The sequence below is a fragment of the Musca autumnalis genome, unplaced genomic scaffold (genome assembly GCF_047663935.1).
Source record: "Musca autumnalis isolate F117 unplaced genomic scaffold, ASM4766393v1 scaffold_3, whole genome shotgun sequence".
Lineage (NCBI taxonomy): Eukaryota > Metazoa > Arthropoda > Insecta > Diptera > Muscidae > Musca > Musca autumnalis.
The window spans coordinates 89,190,196-89,205,584 of record NW_027411866.1 but is presented as its reverse complement, the minus strand read 5'-3'; positions in this window follow the sequence as shown (position 1 = coordinate 89,205,584).

Sequence of the window (15,389 nt, the reverse complement as noted above, 5' to 3'; positions counted from 1 at the left end):
TTTTGGCCGATTTCCTTATTTTATGTACCAAAGATGCTATTTATGTCCAATTTCAATGAAATTTGGAATGTATGGCGGAATTTGTTTTAGAAATAAATGTGCCAAATTATATCGAGTTTGGTTCAGATTTGGATATAGCTCCCATATATATTTTCGGGCGATTTTCCGCATTTGACGCACCAAACTCGCTATATATGTCCAAATTCGCTGAAATTTGGAATGTGTTACAGAACTTGGTCTAGAAATAGATGTGCCAAATTATATCGAAATCGGTTCAGATTTGGATATAGCTCCAATATATATTTTCGGCCGATTTTCCACATTTCATGCACCAAACATTCTATATATGTCCAATTTCGCTGAAATTTAGAGGGTCTGTGGCGAAATTTGTTTTAGAAATAAATGTGCCAAATTATATCGATTTTGGTTCGGATTTAAATATAGCTCCTATATATATTTTCTACCGATTTCATGTATTTGAGGCATCAAACACGCTATTTATATCCAATTTCAATAAAATTTGGAATGTGTGACTGAACTTGGTCTAGAAATACATATGCCAAATTATATCGAAATCGGTTCAGATTTGGATGTAGCTCCCATATATATTTTCGGCCGATTTTCCGCATTTGATGCACCAAACACGCTATATATGTCCAAATTCGCTGAAATTTGGAATGTGTAACGGAATTTGGTCTAGGCATAATTGTGCCGAATTAGATCGAATTCGGTTCAGATTTGAATATAGCTCCACCAAACACGCTATATATGCCAATTTCGCTGAAACTTGGAATGTGTTACAGATTTTGGTCTAGAAATAAATGTGCCAAATTATATCGAAATCGGTTCAGATTTGAATATAGCTCCCATATATATTTTCGGCCGATTTCCTGTATTTTATGCACCAAACACGCTATTATGTCCAATTTCGTTGAAATTAGGAATATGTGACGGATATTGGCCTAGAAATAGGTGTTCCAAATTATATCGAAATCGGTTCAGATTTGGATATAGCGCTCATATATATTTTCGGCCGATTTCATGTATTTGATGCTCCAAACACGCTATATTTGTCTGATTTCAATGAAATTTTTAAGTGTGACCGATATTAGCCTAGAAATATATGTGCCAAATAGATATCGAAATCGGTTTAGATTTAGGTATAGCTCCCATATATATTTTCGTCCGATTTTATGAACTTAATGCACCAAAAACGCTGTATATGTACGAGTTCAATGACATTTGGAATTTATGACGAATATTGGCCTGGAAATAGATGTTCAAAATTATATCGAAATCGGTTCATATTTGGATATAGCGCCTACATATATTTTCGGCCAATTTCATTTATTTGATGCACCAATCACGCTGTATATGTCCGATTTCAATGACATTCGTAATGTGCGACGGAATTTGGCCTAGAAATAATTGTGCCAAAATACTTCGAAATCGGTTCAGATTTAGATATAGCTCCCATGTATATTTTCGGCAGATTTCATGTATTTGATTTAATAGATACGTCCCATTTCAATGAAATTTGTATCATTATTGACATATCTATATCTTAATTGGAGTAAAAATTATCAATAACAGAAGCAGTTATCCTAAGAGTAATTTAAGATGTCCCAATAGGCTGAATAAATTACAAGTATCCTCAAACGTAATGTACTCAATTTTAGTGTTGTTATGTCCAAATTAAAGGAGAGAGTGGACTCAGGAGTGTTAGAGTATATACAATTTGTAAATGTGACCTACGTAGGACTCATTCATTTATTTTTCACTTAGTCGGGGTAGCGAAGCGCACCGGGTTAAGCTAGTAAATAATAAATGTAAAAAATATTGTTGTTTACAATTGCATTGCAAGTAAAATAAGTAATGGCGACAATTGTTCGTTATATCCGTAGTTTTCTATAAACGGTGCGGCAGTAGTAAGCTTTATTTTATCTCTCTATTGCATATTAATCATTGATACGGTTTAAAGGAGTACCAAACTCGGCTTTATTAACGTATATTCAAAAAGTATACAAAACTGTAGTAACAATTCTTTGGAAAATCTACTCGCGGGGACAAAATTTGTGTTACTTACTACCGTGATCGTTTTCATCAGTTTGTTGTGTATAAGAAAACTAATGAAAATGGCATTGGAAAAAATAGCTTTGTTCGTTATATACGTAGTTGCTTATAACCATTGTTCCTTGTATCCGAATTTATCTGCAAAAATCTTTGTTTTATCTCACTTTTACACATAAATAATTTAAAAAGTTAAAAAATCCTTTAATTCCGCTGTTATTATTTTTGTCTCAAAAACAGGGCAAATTACCTATAGTGCAATGGGGGGTCCCATTGCTAAGTTACAGCCAATTCGGCCTACAAATGTAGATAAAATCCTCATAATACATGAAACCAGGTGGTACCGCTATTAGGGGGCTATACCAAAACCTGGACCTATGTTCACAATTTTTGGTGGGGAAATGTCTGTATAATTGGAAATCCCAAATGCCAAACGACAGCTAATTCGGGCAAAAATGAAGATAAAATACCCAAAATACCTGAAACTTGTGGTACCGCTATATGGGGGCTGTAGGAAAAAAATGCGCTCATATTCATGTATTGTCATCCAAATCTGAAAAGTGTGCAAAGTTTCAGTTCGATTGGTCAACTGCAACTGTGTCAAAATTGAGTTACCAGATTGGAAATGCAATTTAAATAAAACACCGTTAAAACACTGTAAAATGGACCAATCTTTGTTTTAATTTCATATTCATGTTTTGTCATCCATATCTGAAAAGTGTGCAAAGTTTTAGTTCGATTGGTCGACTGCAACTGCGTTAAAATTGAGTTACCAGATTTGAAATGCAATTTAAATAAAACACCGTCAAAAGTGGACCAAAATTGGTTTTGATTCCATATTTATGTATTGTCATCAAAATCTGAAAAGTGTGCAAAGTTTCAGTTCGATTGGTCAACTGCAACTGTGTTAAATATTAATTACCAGATTTAAACTAAACGGACATCAAAGCAAGTTAAATAAAACACTGTAAAAAGAGTAAAAATCGGCTGCAAGCGAAGATGATGGATTAAAATCATTCGGAACATTTTCCCTTGTTATACCAACAGGCGACAGATAGTTCATATATGACCAGCCAAATTCACATTGATGGTTGTAAATGTCTTTAACCAACGTATTTTCGTGAATGGGCAAGCTATCAACAAACTTTCTTAGTACGTTAAGTGCATATAAACCTATAGGAATAATGGAAGATTCAGAATATATGTAACAATTCGAATATCTTTTAGTGGGGTTCTGGAAATTATTATTCGCACACTGTCTAAGTACCTTTCTTTCACAAATATTAAGATCTCGAACAACCGAAGGAGAAATGCAAAACCATATAGTAAAGGCATACAATAAAGTATAAGACCTACTTTATTGTATGCCTTTCCTTTCCAGGTTTTGTAAATTAAGAGCTTTGTCTTAATAGGTGTTGATTTATTACATAAAACACAAGCCAAAGCTTTTTTTGCTTTATTTGCATTACGAAGTAAAATTATGGCGTGTGCATTAAATTTAAATAATTTATTGAAATGAACTCCCAGATATTTTAAACTGTTCTTAAATGGAATTTCATTTCCATTTAAAAACAGTTTCAAAGACTTACTTTCAGTTACGACAGACAGATCTAGCACATTTTCCCGAAGCATTTCTGAGACACAAAGCTTCGCATTTTACAACATTTGTTTTAATTCCCCAGGAAGAATAGTAGTCATTAACTATAGAAAGATGGTTTTGGACTTTAGATGTAGCAACTATGGGAGATTCGGCATGCGCATAGGACAAAGAATCATCTGCGTATAAAATACTTCTGGAATCATCACAGATATGTGGGAAGTCATGAATAAACATGGTGTACAAAAATGTAGCCAAGATCGAACCTTGTGGAATCCCGCAGTGTATATTTCCAAGTGTACTTATATTCTTATCAAAGTCCACAAAGAATTTCCGATTACCGAAAAAGCTACTGAGAAGCCTAATAATATTTGCATTAAACCCAAGATTCACTAATTTGAAGACAATTCCATTATGATAAGCATGATCAAATGCTTTCTCGATATCTAGTGACACAGTCACCTTACATTTACGTTCTCTTAAATTCCGCACGACATCGTCGTGGAATTTCAGTAAAGCATGAGTGGATGAGTGTCCTTTTTTAAATCCAAACTGGTACTCTGGAATTCATCGCTCTTCAACACCATTTCGCATCTTCCGCAGAATAAGTTTTTCGAATAATTTCCCTAAATTTGAAATCATTGATATTGGACGAATATTGTTGATATCGCTGTTGCCTGGTTTTTTGCGATCGGAAAAATTTTCGCTATTTTCCAGTCGTTAGGAAAGTAGTAGTAATTAATGCAATTGTTGAATATTATGGTCAAAATTTTTTAAAGCTAAGGAGGGCAGCTTTTTTAAAATATAATTGGAAAGATTGTCGGGCCCCGATAATTTCTTATTATTCAATAATCTTACCTCTTCTACAAATTGTCTAAAGATGTGAAATTTGAATTTATGTTGCTCAATGAACCAGAGTTAGAATAAAATACGCAATTAGCCCAGGCTTAATTTTTTCAAAGCGTCTGTTTAAACATTCGCTCTGTTCTAAACTTACTTGTTCTTTAATGATAATTCCCAGCAATTGAATCTGTTTCGAAATCAAGACTTATTCAGGATGATTTCTATTTAAAGTTCTATGATAAATACCTTTTAACTTTCTTTGCATATCATACTTTATCTTAAATAATTTTTTTAAATTTCCGGATTTCTTATCTTTTACATTTTATCTTTTACATGTTTTTCTTATCTTTTACATGTTTCAACGAGGAATGTCTGTTAACAGTCTGATTGACTATGGTTTAAAATCAGAAATATATTTGTCGATCTTCAAGTTACTGAGGTTCCGGTCTGAAGGTGGGCAGTTTTCTGACAAACTTATGTATAGTAATATCCCTTTGAAAATTATTCCAATTTGTTGACTCAAATGATCTATAGCTATGATGCATTTATAGAAGGAATTCGAAATCGTTAAATTGAAGTTGGAGTTGTAATGGAAAATGGTCAGAAAATCCAAGTAAACACTGTGTCTCATAGTTAGGATTAACTACATTTACAAGGAGATAACTAAAAAATTATCTAAATGTGAAGAACCGTTTGGATACGTTGGCTTGGCATCACAAATCCTTGTAAAGTACAAAGAATTATTCACTTACCAGTTATTTTAAACAATTCCATTTGAATTCCATTTGAAGTTTCCACCATTCCATTTGAAGTTTCCACCAGTTATCGCTCCATCAATGTTTTGAGCAAAAATGCTTATTGAAGATAGTCCATCAGAAAGAGAAGCTGTGTTAAAGTTCGAAAGCCAATACACACATCCAAAAAGTAAATGCTTAATAGTCCCGATGAAGTTTAAATCATTTCGGTGGGATATTGAACCCACAACCTACAAACAACTGAAAATCGGCATGTACTGTTCTATGGGGGACTTATACCGACAAGTTTCAGGTGGTAATTCAAAATACCAAAAAATTGGGGGGGCCGTTCAACGGGGGCTATATGAAGACGGGGAGTAATACCGACAAATTTCAGGTGAAAAGTTGTATAACCCCAACGAGACTAAATACCAAATTTCAGCCGTTTCTGTGGGAAATTGAGGGCACAACCTTCTATGGGGGGTATATGAAGAAGTTGACATACATGGCTTTCGCAATATTTTGTCCAAAATTTAGTTTAAGTTCGAAGATGGGTTATATCGGTCCACTCCTTCCGGTACCTCCCCCACAAAAGGTCGAAAATGTTCGGAAAATTTGTGCGCACGATAACTCTTGAAGGGAGTAACCGATTTGGTCCAAAGTTTGCACATAGTGAAATTTCTACCAAATTTAGATAAGGTTCCAATATGGACTCAATCGGTCCACGCCTTCGGGTACCTCCCACACAAAATTTCGGAAAACTTCAGTTTAGGACTTGCTCTCGAATCGTTTTGATTTTTGTTGTAGCATCTTGTATTCACGGCCCCCATACGGTGGTACAAGTTTCATCAGGGGCAAATCCCTACTGCCTGAAAAAATAGCTTGAAAGGTTCAAAAAACCCCTATGACACCGTGTGTAGTGGTTGCAGCGAAAGATAACTCTCGAAGGGATCTGCCGATTCGATCCAAAATTTGGCCTTCATAATATTTTGTCCAAACTTAGTTTAAGTTCGAAGATAAGCCATATCGGTTCACTCCTTCAGGTACCTCCCCCACAAAAGTTCAAAAATGTTCGGGAAAATTGTGCGCACGATAACTCTTGAAGGGTCGGACCGGTTTGGTCCATACTTTACGCATCCTAAAATATCTACCTTCGGGTACCTCCCATAATATCTACCAGATATAGATCAGGTTTGAATATGGACTATATTTGCCCATTCCTTCGGGTACCTCCCACACAAAATTTCGGATAAGTTCACTTTAAGACCTGCTCTTGACTAACTTTGATTTCTGTTGGAGCAACTTGCAATCTCTGTCTCAATTACAACGGTAAAAGTTTTTTTAGTGGCAAGTCATACTTCTTGGGAAAACAGCCCTATGGCACCATATGTAGTGGTTGGAGAGCACAATAACTCTCGAACTGATAGACCGATTTGGTCCAAAATTTGGCCTTCGTCATATTTTTTCCAAACTTAGTTTAACTTCTAAAATGGCCCATATCGGTCCTCTCCTTATGATGCCTCCCCCACTACAGTTCAACATTTGTGTCCAAGTACAGTTTAGGGTCTGGTCGGAGATCCTTTGGAAATTTATACCGATGATATACAGCCATATTATGTTTTCCGTGGACAAGTCCATGCTTCCTGGCATACTGATCCAATAGGTGTACGATAACCCACTAAAATGACTACTGGGCGCGATATCTATCGAAAAGATATGACTCTCAAAATAAGATCCACTTCCGTAATGCACTATGTCGGTCCAAAAGTTTTGAGCAGTAATCCTAATCCACATTTTTGTCGGCAAGTTGAAATGTACAAAAAGTGCCACAAAATTCTGAAAAGACTCCTAAATACATTCGATCTGTCCGTAGATGAAAGTTTCAATTCACATAGGCTGAGGGTAAATCTCTGGCGGCAAAACCGACTGATACTTTTTTACTAGTTTTTATAATTTAACTCTCCAGCAGGAAAAGAAAGTATTGAACTATTTAGCGATCTTGTATTCTTGTTCATCCGACTGTGTATCACAACACAACACACACATGTCGTTGTGCTCAAATTGTAGAAAATACCACTTGAATGTTGGGACAAACAGCGTTCCAATATTCTCTATTTATTATTAGAATAGACAAGGACTACTGTTATGTTCCATTAGGTTAAGTTACATTTTCATAAGTAGCTCATAAGTAGAATTTTATTCAATAAAAATCAGTGTCTTACGAGCATTCACTAAGATTAGACTCCCGCGTTTTCTGTTTTTTGGCAGGGAGCTATATGAAGACGTCGACCTATACAAATGTCAGGTGGAAAGTTTTATACCCCCAACGAATATTAAATACCAAATTTCAGCCATTTCGGTGTGATAATTTGTGAAAGTTTATGGTATCAAGAAATTAGCAGCAATACATAAAATTGAAATAGATTCACCACACCCACACAAATGAAAAAAAAGTTTTTTGTTATTTTTGTCCTGACGACTTTCCCCGCCTTGTCTCGTAGCATCGCACCAACTGTGACCTACTGTTAAATTGCGAGCTCCTAGCTTCAGCCGTTTTGCCTGGGCGTTGAGGATGAGTTATTATAAACCAACTCTTTTAGCTATTTTTACTTTTTACCTTTTTACGCAAATAGAATGATTGCCTATATTATTTTCCCAAAAATTTTCAAATGTGAAATCAATACGAAGCTAATCGAATTGTGACTTATGGATCATTTGCAAAAAAACCTATGTGCCATTATTCTTAGACTAACGCACATTTCAGATAACACGAGACAAATAACACCTCCAATATCCACCCACTACTGTTTGTTGCTACAACGGAGAGAATTACATGTTGTGTTTTTATGACTTCATGGTGCGTTAAGCTTTATCACTTTGTTGTTTGTTTTACTTCTTTTCCTTGCCGTCGACATGGATGTTATAACTGGACTTTTGTGTTCATATCTGTTAAAGTTTGCAAACTTTTGTTAAAGTGTCCCGAGAAAGGGACGTTTCATTCAATGGACACTGACTGGTAAGCAGAAAATGATGATGTGGAAGAAATCTAAACTACTTATTAGCTTTGTATAAAAAATGAAATTTGTTGACTACTTGGTAATAAAAATGGCCACAATAATTGTTCTGTGTGTTATGATGATATAATTATTAATATTCGGCTTGCTTGAGATTTGTTTAGACCACGTTATTGGGAAAAGATATGAAAAAGCACTTTTGTGATGTGGCAAAGTAAAATTAAGTGCTAAACAAAGAAATTTTGCATAAAATATGGTTTGTGTTAGCTACTCTTGGTTTATAATGTGAAACATGACTACAAAAGTAAAATGAATACAAAAGTAGATTTTTGGTATTTCAAGGTTATAGCCACATTATCCCACCGAAACGGTATTTACTCTCCGTTACTTACTTAGATGGCTTTTATACTAAACAGAACAAACAAAATCCAGAAACCGAACTAAGAATAGCTTTAAAAACGCACCGATCTTCTGCTTTACTTCTCCAATTTTGTACGCCATGTTTTGTGATATCATCTTCTATATCGATGTCGGCTGGTTGGTACAGTTCGTGCTTCATACGACGCCGGTATTCACCTCAACGCATGTTGGTCCATAAATTTGTCTCTCAAACACAACAAGTTCTGGCTCATCTGCTTTTGCAAAACCCATGCTTCAGCTCCAGTATGGATAGTGTCTGGTAGATTGAGTGTCAGTTTATGGTAGAGTGTAATTTTTGTTTGACTTTCAAACCGTTTTCCAAGGCCAAAGTAGCATCTGTAGGTCTTATCGCTGTTTACTACCAGACCCACTTTCAATTATTCCAAAGTATGTCCCCAAGCCCATCAGCTCATGTTGCCTTACTGTCCTTCTGCCGATTAATTGCTATCTTGACCTCAAATGCCGTCGTTATGTTTGGCTTTTGGGGTATAATTTGTTCTTTCCAGATCCTCGGTTCGCTATCTGTACCAGGTCACCTTACATAACGTGTTTCTCACACTCACCTTTTTCTTGCTCTTTCTTCTTCCGTCTTAAAATACGCTTTTCCTCTCTCTCACCACTTCACACGATATTTTTCCTTGGAGCTTCGTGTTGAAACTGATTGAAGAGTGTCTTTCGTCTATTCTAACATGATCGATCTGGTTTTTGCTTTTCATATCTGGGGATATCCACGTGTCCCTGTGTATGTCAACTTGTTGGAACTTGGTTGGAACCTGCTTACTACCATGTTTTTTTGTCGCTGCAAATTCGATCGGCCTCATTCCATTGTCATATGTTACCTAATGAAGGCTGAACTTGCTGACTATTGGGCCAAAGATATTTTCCTTCCCAATTTTAGCCTTTAAATCTCCTAGAACATTAAGAACATCATGGCAAGGGCACCGGTCATATGCTCTCTCTTAGGCGCCCGGACAATATAATCCTTGGTCTGTTCGTCTTTATTTTCATTCGGAGCATTCGAGAGAATTGTATCAATTCTCTCATCAAGTGAATCTGGAGACCAGATTTTTAAGTTTTCGATTTACCATAAATCCAACACTTAGCTGCACATGTTAGTTCACTACCTTTAACGGGTGTTATACACAACATGTTAAATAGCAAACAGCTAGACTTTAAATTTCGCGCAACTTTCTATTTTTAACCTATAGTTTTCTTTAAATTAATACAGACTGTGTCGATGTAAATGGCCCAGTTCTTCTAGTTTTATATGAGATATATCGTTGAAGTGATCACAACTGCTTCGGTTTGGTGACAATATCATAGGTTGCTGAAAATAACATGCTTGGGATCGGAAAATTATTAAGAACTTTTGGGGTCATATGATATATTATTGTTAGCAGTTTAACACGTAATTAGACGATTTTAACAATCTAATGTAAAAGGCTTTGCTCCCAAATGGATCCGCGAATTAACATGTTTCATTCCAAACACTTTTATTTATATGTCCACAATTTACAGCGATTTAATAACCATTTGTGTAATGCTTAAAAGCCTCCTACGGTTTAATAGCAAAATTAAACTGCATAGGTATATAAAATAGAAAAGTGTGCACCATAGACACATATATAGCTGAACAGATGAGAGGTAAGTTGTCAAACTGTCTGTTGTTGGGATGTTATAATTGATAAATCATAAAGACCTACAAAAAAACAACGTAATTTAAATTGGTGTTCTAATAAAGTAATTTTAACATTTCTGAACCGCATGTTAAATGTATGTACGCAATTGTTATTTGCCAAAAATAAATTTTTGTTGTTTTTCATTTAAATTTTTTGACTTTTGAATGACAAGGAACATGAAACAGATAGCATCATACAAAGTTGTAAAGTGAAGGATGTTTCCAAAAATTAATGTCTAATTGTGTAATTTTAATTTGAGATAAAAGTTTAAATACTTATCTAGAACAAAGGTCGTGTATAGGAAAAATCTATTGGCGATGCTAACAAATTCCGCATTGGTGTATCAAATCTCTCCCTTCAAAAATTTTTGATATACGAATAAAAGACTTTCATTACCAAAAGAATTTTTTTTTCTATATCCGGACAGTGGGAGATGGTGAGGCCAGGAAGTCTGAGATTACCAAGTCAAACAGCGTTTGGTAGAGGCTACTTGTAATGCCACAGTTCGCCAAACATAAACATCGTCTTGCAAATTGTGTTCTTAGCATCCTGTATATTCTCTTAGGATAGACCAAGCAAACTGTCGTCATTAAAGAGGGACAAATATATTTTCGTTCGTCAGCACAACATTTCCCTCAATTATTACTCAGCATAGACTGATAGTATGAACAGCATTTCCACAAGTAGTTTTAACGCGCACATTATATTGCAGCTGTTTAATTGCCCAGCCGAGCTTAGCTAACTTAACATTCTTATGGTCATAGCATGTGGGTGCAGCTACATTCAGAGATTGGACCAACATTTAACACAGGTTCATACTACATTTTGATTTGACATTTTATGTATTCATGTATCTAATGTAAATGTAACCTTATTTAAATATCAGTATCTATCTATAATATAATCCCTAATACGGTTCACATGTTTAAAACCCTGGAAAACAATAGGAATGTTTGCATGACCATCCATATTTGTAGTAGAATGCAATTCAATTCAAACGGTACATTCTCGTAAGAGTGCTTGGTAAATGAATGGAAATATGCTGCTCAAATAGAATGATAAAACTCTCTTCACATACGGCAATGACAGTGGCTTCTAAACTGGTTAACAGTATTGCAGGTCAATTTGTATTTTTTGCTAAAGAAAATGGAATACAGCCCTTGAAATAATTATATGGTACACCGAGTATTATCTTAAAACGTAAATTTTAGGACTATTACCCGGAAGTTATTAATTTAGGTAGGTAATGGTTAGAGTGCTTGTTCTTACATGCGATTGCCGATTGTCTTATATAAATATCCGTAATATTATTTAAATTAATTATTTCTTTGGAAATAATTATATGGTACAGCGGAACATGTTTATGTTATCATTTGAATACACAGGACCTAGACAGAATTATTAATATAAAAATTATTATGGATTAAGTAAAATAAAGAAACACAACATTTAGGAACAATTTGAATGGTTTGCATTGGATTCTGCCTATTAATGCTCCCCAGAGAAATAATAAAATCGTGGAAACTGCGTTCTGGGAAGAAATCATATTAAATAACAAATGATATTAAATAAATTAAAAATGGCAGATTAAAGTAATGTTAAGTACTAAAATAATAATAATAATCCGAAATTAATTATATGTTAATATCTGTACTTAATCTTTTTTTATTAAAATAAAAACATAGGATATAAATATTTCTCAAGAAAAGTCTATTAAAAATATATTATTAAAATAACGGTATATTTATAAATGCCACAATACACTACTAACATAAAAAATAAACATCCCGGTTATGGGCATTATTAAGGAAATTTTGAACCATATATGAAAGTCAATTTCAATTTATTTAAAGATCTATGTTTAAGAGAATAATACATAGTCATAAAACCTTGCATATATATATATATACCCAACATTCTTTGTAGGAGTGTTGTATTCCAATAACGAAGACTAAATAACAAATTTGAGTCAATTCGTTTGATATGGCTAAAACCTTCAAAATACCAATAAAACAGGAGGTACCGTTCTATGGGGGCTGTATTAAGACGGGACCTGTACTAATAAATTTCTATGGGAAATTTTTGTAGCCCCAAAGAAGACTATATACTCAATTGCAGTCAGTTATGTAGGATAATGCGGCTAAAAACCCTGAATATACCGAAAATCGAGCGATATCGTTGTATGAGGGCTATATCAAAACGTGGACCCATATAGCCCATTTTCAATACTAAACATCTTAGGATTAATATATATCTCTGTGTCAAATTATTAAACATTATCTTAAATATTACGAGCTGTATCTTGATTTCAACAGACGGACGGACATGGTTATGCCAGCAGAGATGAATCGTACAGGCCGATTTTCCTACTCCCTGCTCCTCCTCACGATGAGAAGGTGTTTTCTAGTTGCCCAACACAAACAATTTAACATCGAAATTTTAACATGAAAATTTAACATCGTTGAAGCCACGGTTTACCCCTTTATAACTCGCGAATAGTGGTTTTATATTGTATAATTTAAATGCTTTTGGATAAAATGAAATGTTTTTAGACTTGGCAAAAAATATTAGCCTTCAAAGTTGATTTGCGTAGAAGCTGTGGTTATATATATGTCAAAAAATGGGTTGAAGCCAACGTGACTTTTTTTGTTTTCTCTCGATTTGTGATTAAACCACACTTTTCCCGATTTTCATGTCAAAGTGCAAGTAGAAGCCAACTAAATAAGGATCATGTATAACTGTATAACCAATGTAAAACTTTTCAAAATTTGATCTGCGTCTACCATTAAATGATGCTGACATTTTGAAGCCAGATTTTAGGTGTTTTTTGAAACTTTCTTATAATTTCGTTCCGCAAACAGGGTTTTCAAAAAATCATATATAGGAATGAAAAACTCACGATTCTGATTTATTTGATATATGTGTCGTGAATGAAGCCTACACATCTTCAGAGAAATCTGTATCCAAATACGAAAATTTTGTGCGAACAAATTTCTAAAAATCATATATTTCGGGTCTAATTTGTACAATTAGCATTCGATTTACTCGTGCATGATTGCAAATTTTGGATTTTTACGTTGCGGATCTAATAAATTATTAATCGTTAAAATCCATCTACTAAAACGCGAGATAGGAGAAATTCCAAGGTAGGAAGCTGAGATATTCACTTAAAAACAAAAACGTTGACCTCAAAATATTAGCCTCATAGGCTTCTTCCCCTTTGGGACCCCCATCAAAACCCAAAATTTGGTAATAATCCGGTCAAAATTGCGACCTATAGCGTGATTACAAGGTTTAGATGGACAAACGGACGGACACACATAGCCAGATCGACTCAGCTCGTCGAGGCATTCATTTTGGTATATATGTATAAGTATGGGTCTACGACCATTATTTCGATGCGTTACAAACTTTTAGGAGAAAACCAACTTATAATACCCTCCCCACATAGTGGTGTAGGGTATTAAAATTTCCTTGGAAAATGTTTTGTAGCTCCATAGAAGACAAAATACCAAATTTCAGCCATTTTGGCGTGAAAATGAAGCATATGCCTTGAAGATACCGAAAATTTGGCGGTACCTTTCCACAGTGGATAAACTTATGGAGAAAGTGGCCAAAAATATTTCCAGTGCAAATATCAAGTAAATAGGCTGGTTACAGCTTTGTGGTGCTGAGCAGATGGTAGGAAACCATGAGCGTAGCATTCTCCCCTCTTTCCCCTCTGGCGGGGGTATACGGTATGAATTGTTTTATGCTGTTAATACAAAATTTCATGAATAAAAGTACCGATGCAAAAATAGGCATGCAAAACAACATTTTTGTCTGAAAATTGTTAAAAATGTACATCTTTCAGCGTTCTTCCTGGAAGACGCGTAGAGCCCACGTAAGACGTAGTTGGAAGAAAACTTCTTGACCTTTCCATTGATGTTAATTATGTTAATGTACATGGTCAGATCTCTGTTATCTCTGTTACCCTAATATATCCGTAGAAACCATATTCCATGGCAGCTTTATTCTGCGACCCACTATTTAAATTCTGACACTAGATGACAGCTCATATTAATACTGGATAAACTTAAACCCATGACCTACATTGAAAAATTATTCCCGAGGTGGGCACTGGTGGGCATCATGACTAAAACCTTAGGTCAAATTTAAATATTTTATCGAATTGGCATTACAAAATACACTAAGAAAACATACTGCTAACTGGAATTCCACAACACGGTTAAAGATTATTTATTAAAAAAAATAAGTTATTACCTCCTCCATCAAAATCCACTATAATATTTTGCAATAGGTATTGGTTTCGCGATATTTTGAATATATTTACTTACTGTTGTAAAATAATTCAGCTAAATCTCGGGTTTTGTTGTTTTTAAATTTTAAAACAACAAGTTTTATTTAAAGTGGGATGTAGTTAAAATTGATTTAATTTGGGAAAGGCAAAGAATACTAGTTTCGTCCAACGCCACTTGGACTCATCAGTTCTCTTAGTTCTTTGTATTGAAACAAAGAACTCTTCCCCAATTTTATGACGACCAGAGCTCAAGAATAAACATAACCGATGAATTCGTTTAAATGCGAATTCATCCGAAACATTTAAAAAATCTCGTAGTTCTTTGTTTCAATACAAAGAACTAAGAGAACTGATGAGTCCAAGTGGCGTTGGACGAAACTAGTATTCTTTGCCTTTCCCGAAATTAAATCAATTTTAAATACATCCCACTTTAAATAAAACTTGTTGTTTTAAAATTTAAAAATAACAAAACCCGAGATTTAGCTGAATTATTTTACAACAATAAAATAATACACATCTCAACAAAACTGCCAAAAGTGAATCTAAATATATTTACTTACACGTAAATCGTAAGTTGTATTCACTACAAAAAATAGTAATAAAGTGTCCCGACTTTTGGAGCAATTCTTAAGAAGAACACGTTCGAAAAAAAATCAAAAACAAATATATATTTAGAAAAAGGTCCATGCCGTAGCTATCAGATTTGCCCGATTTTGTACCAAAAATTTGACA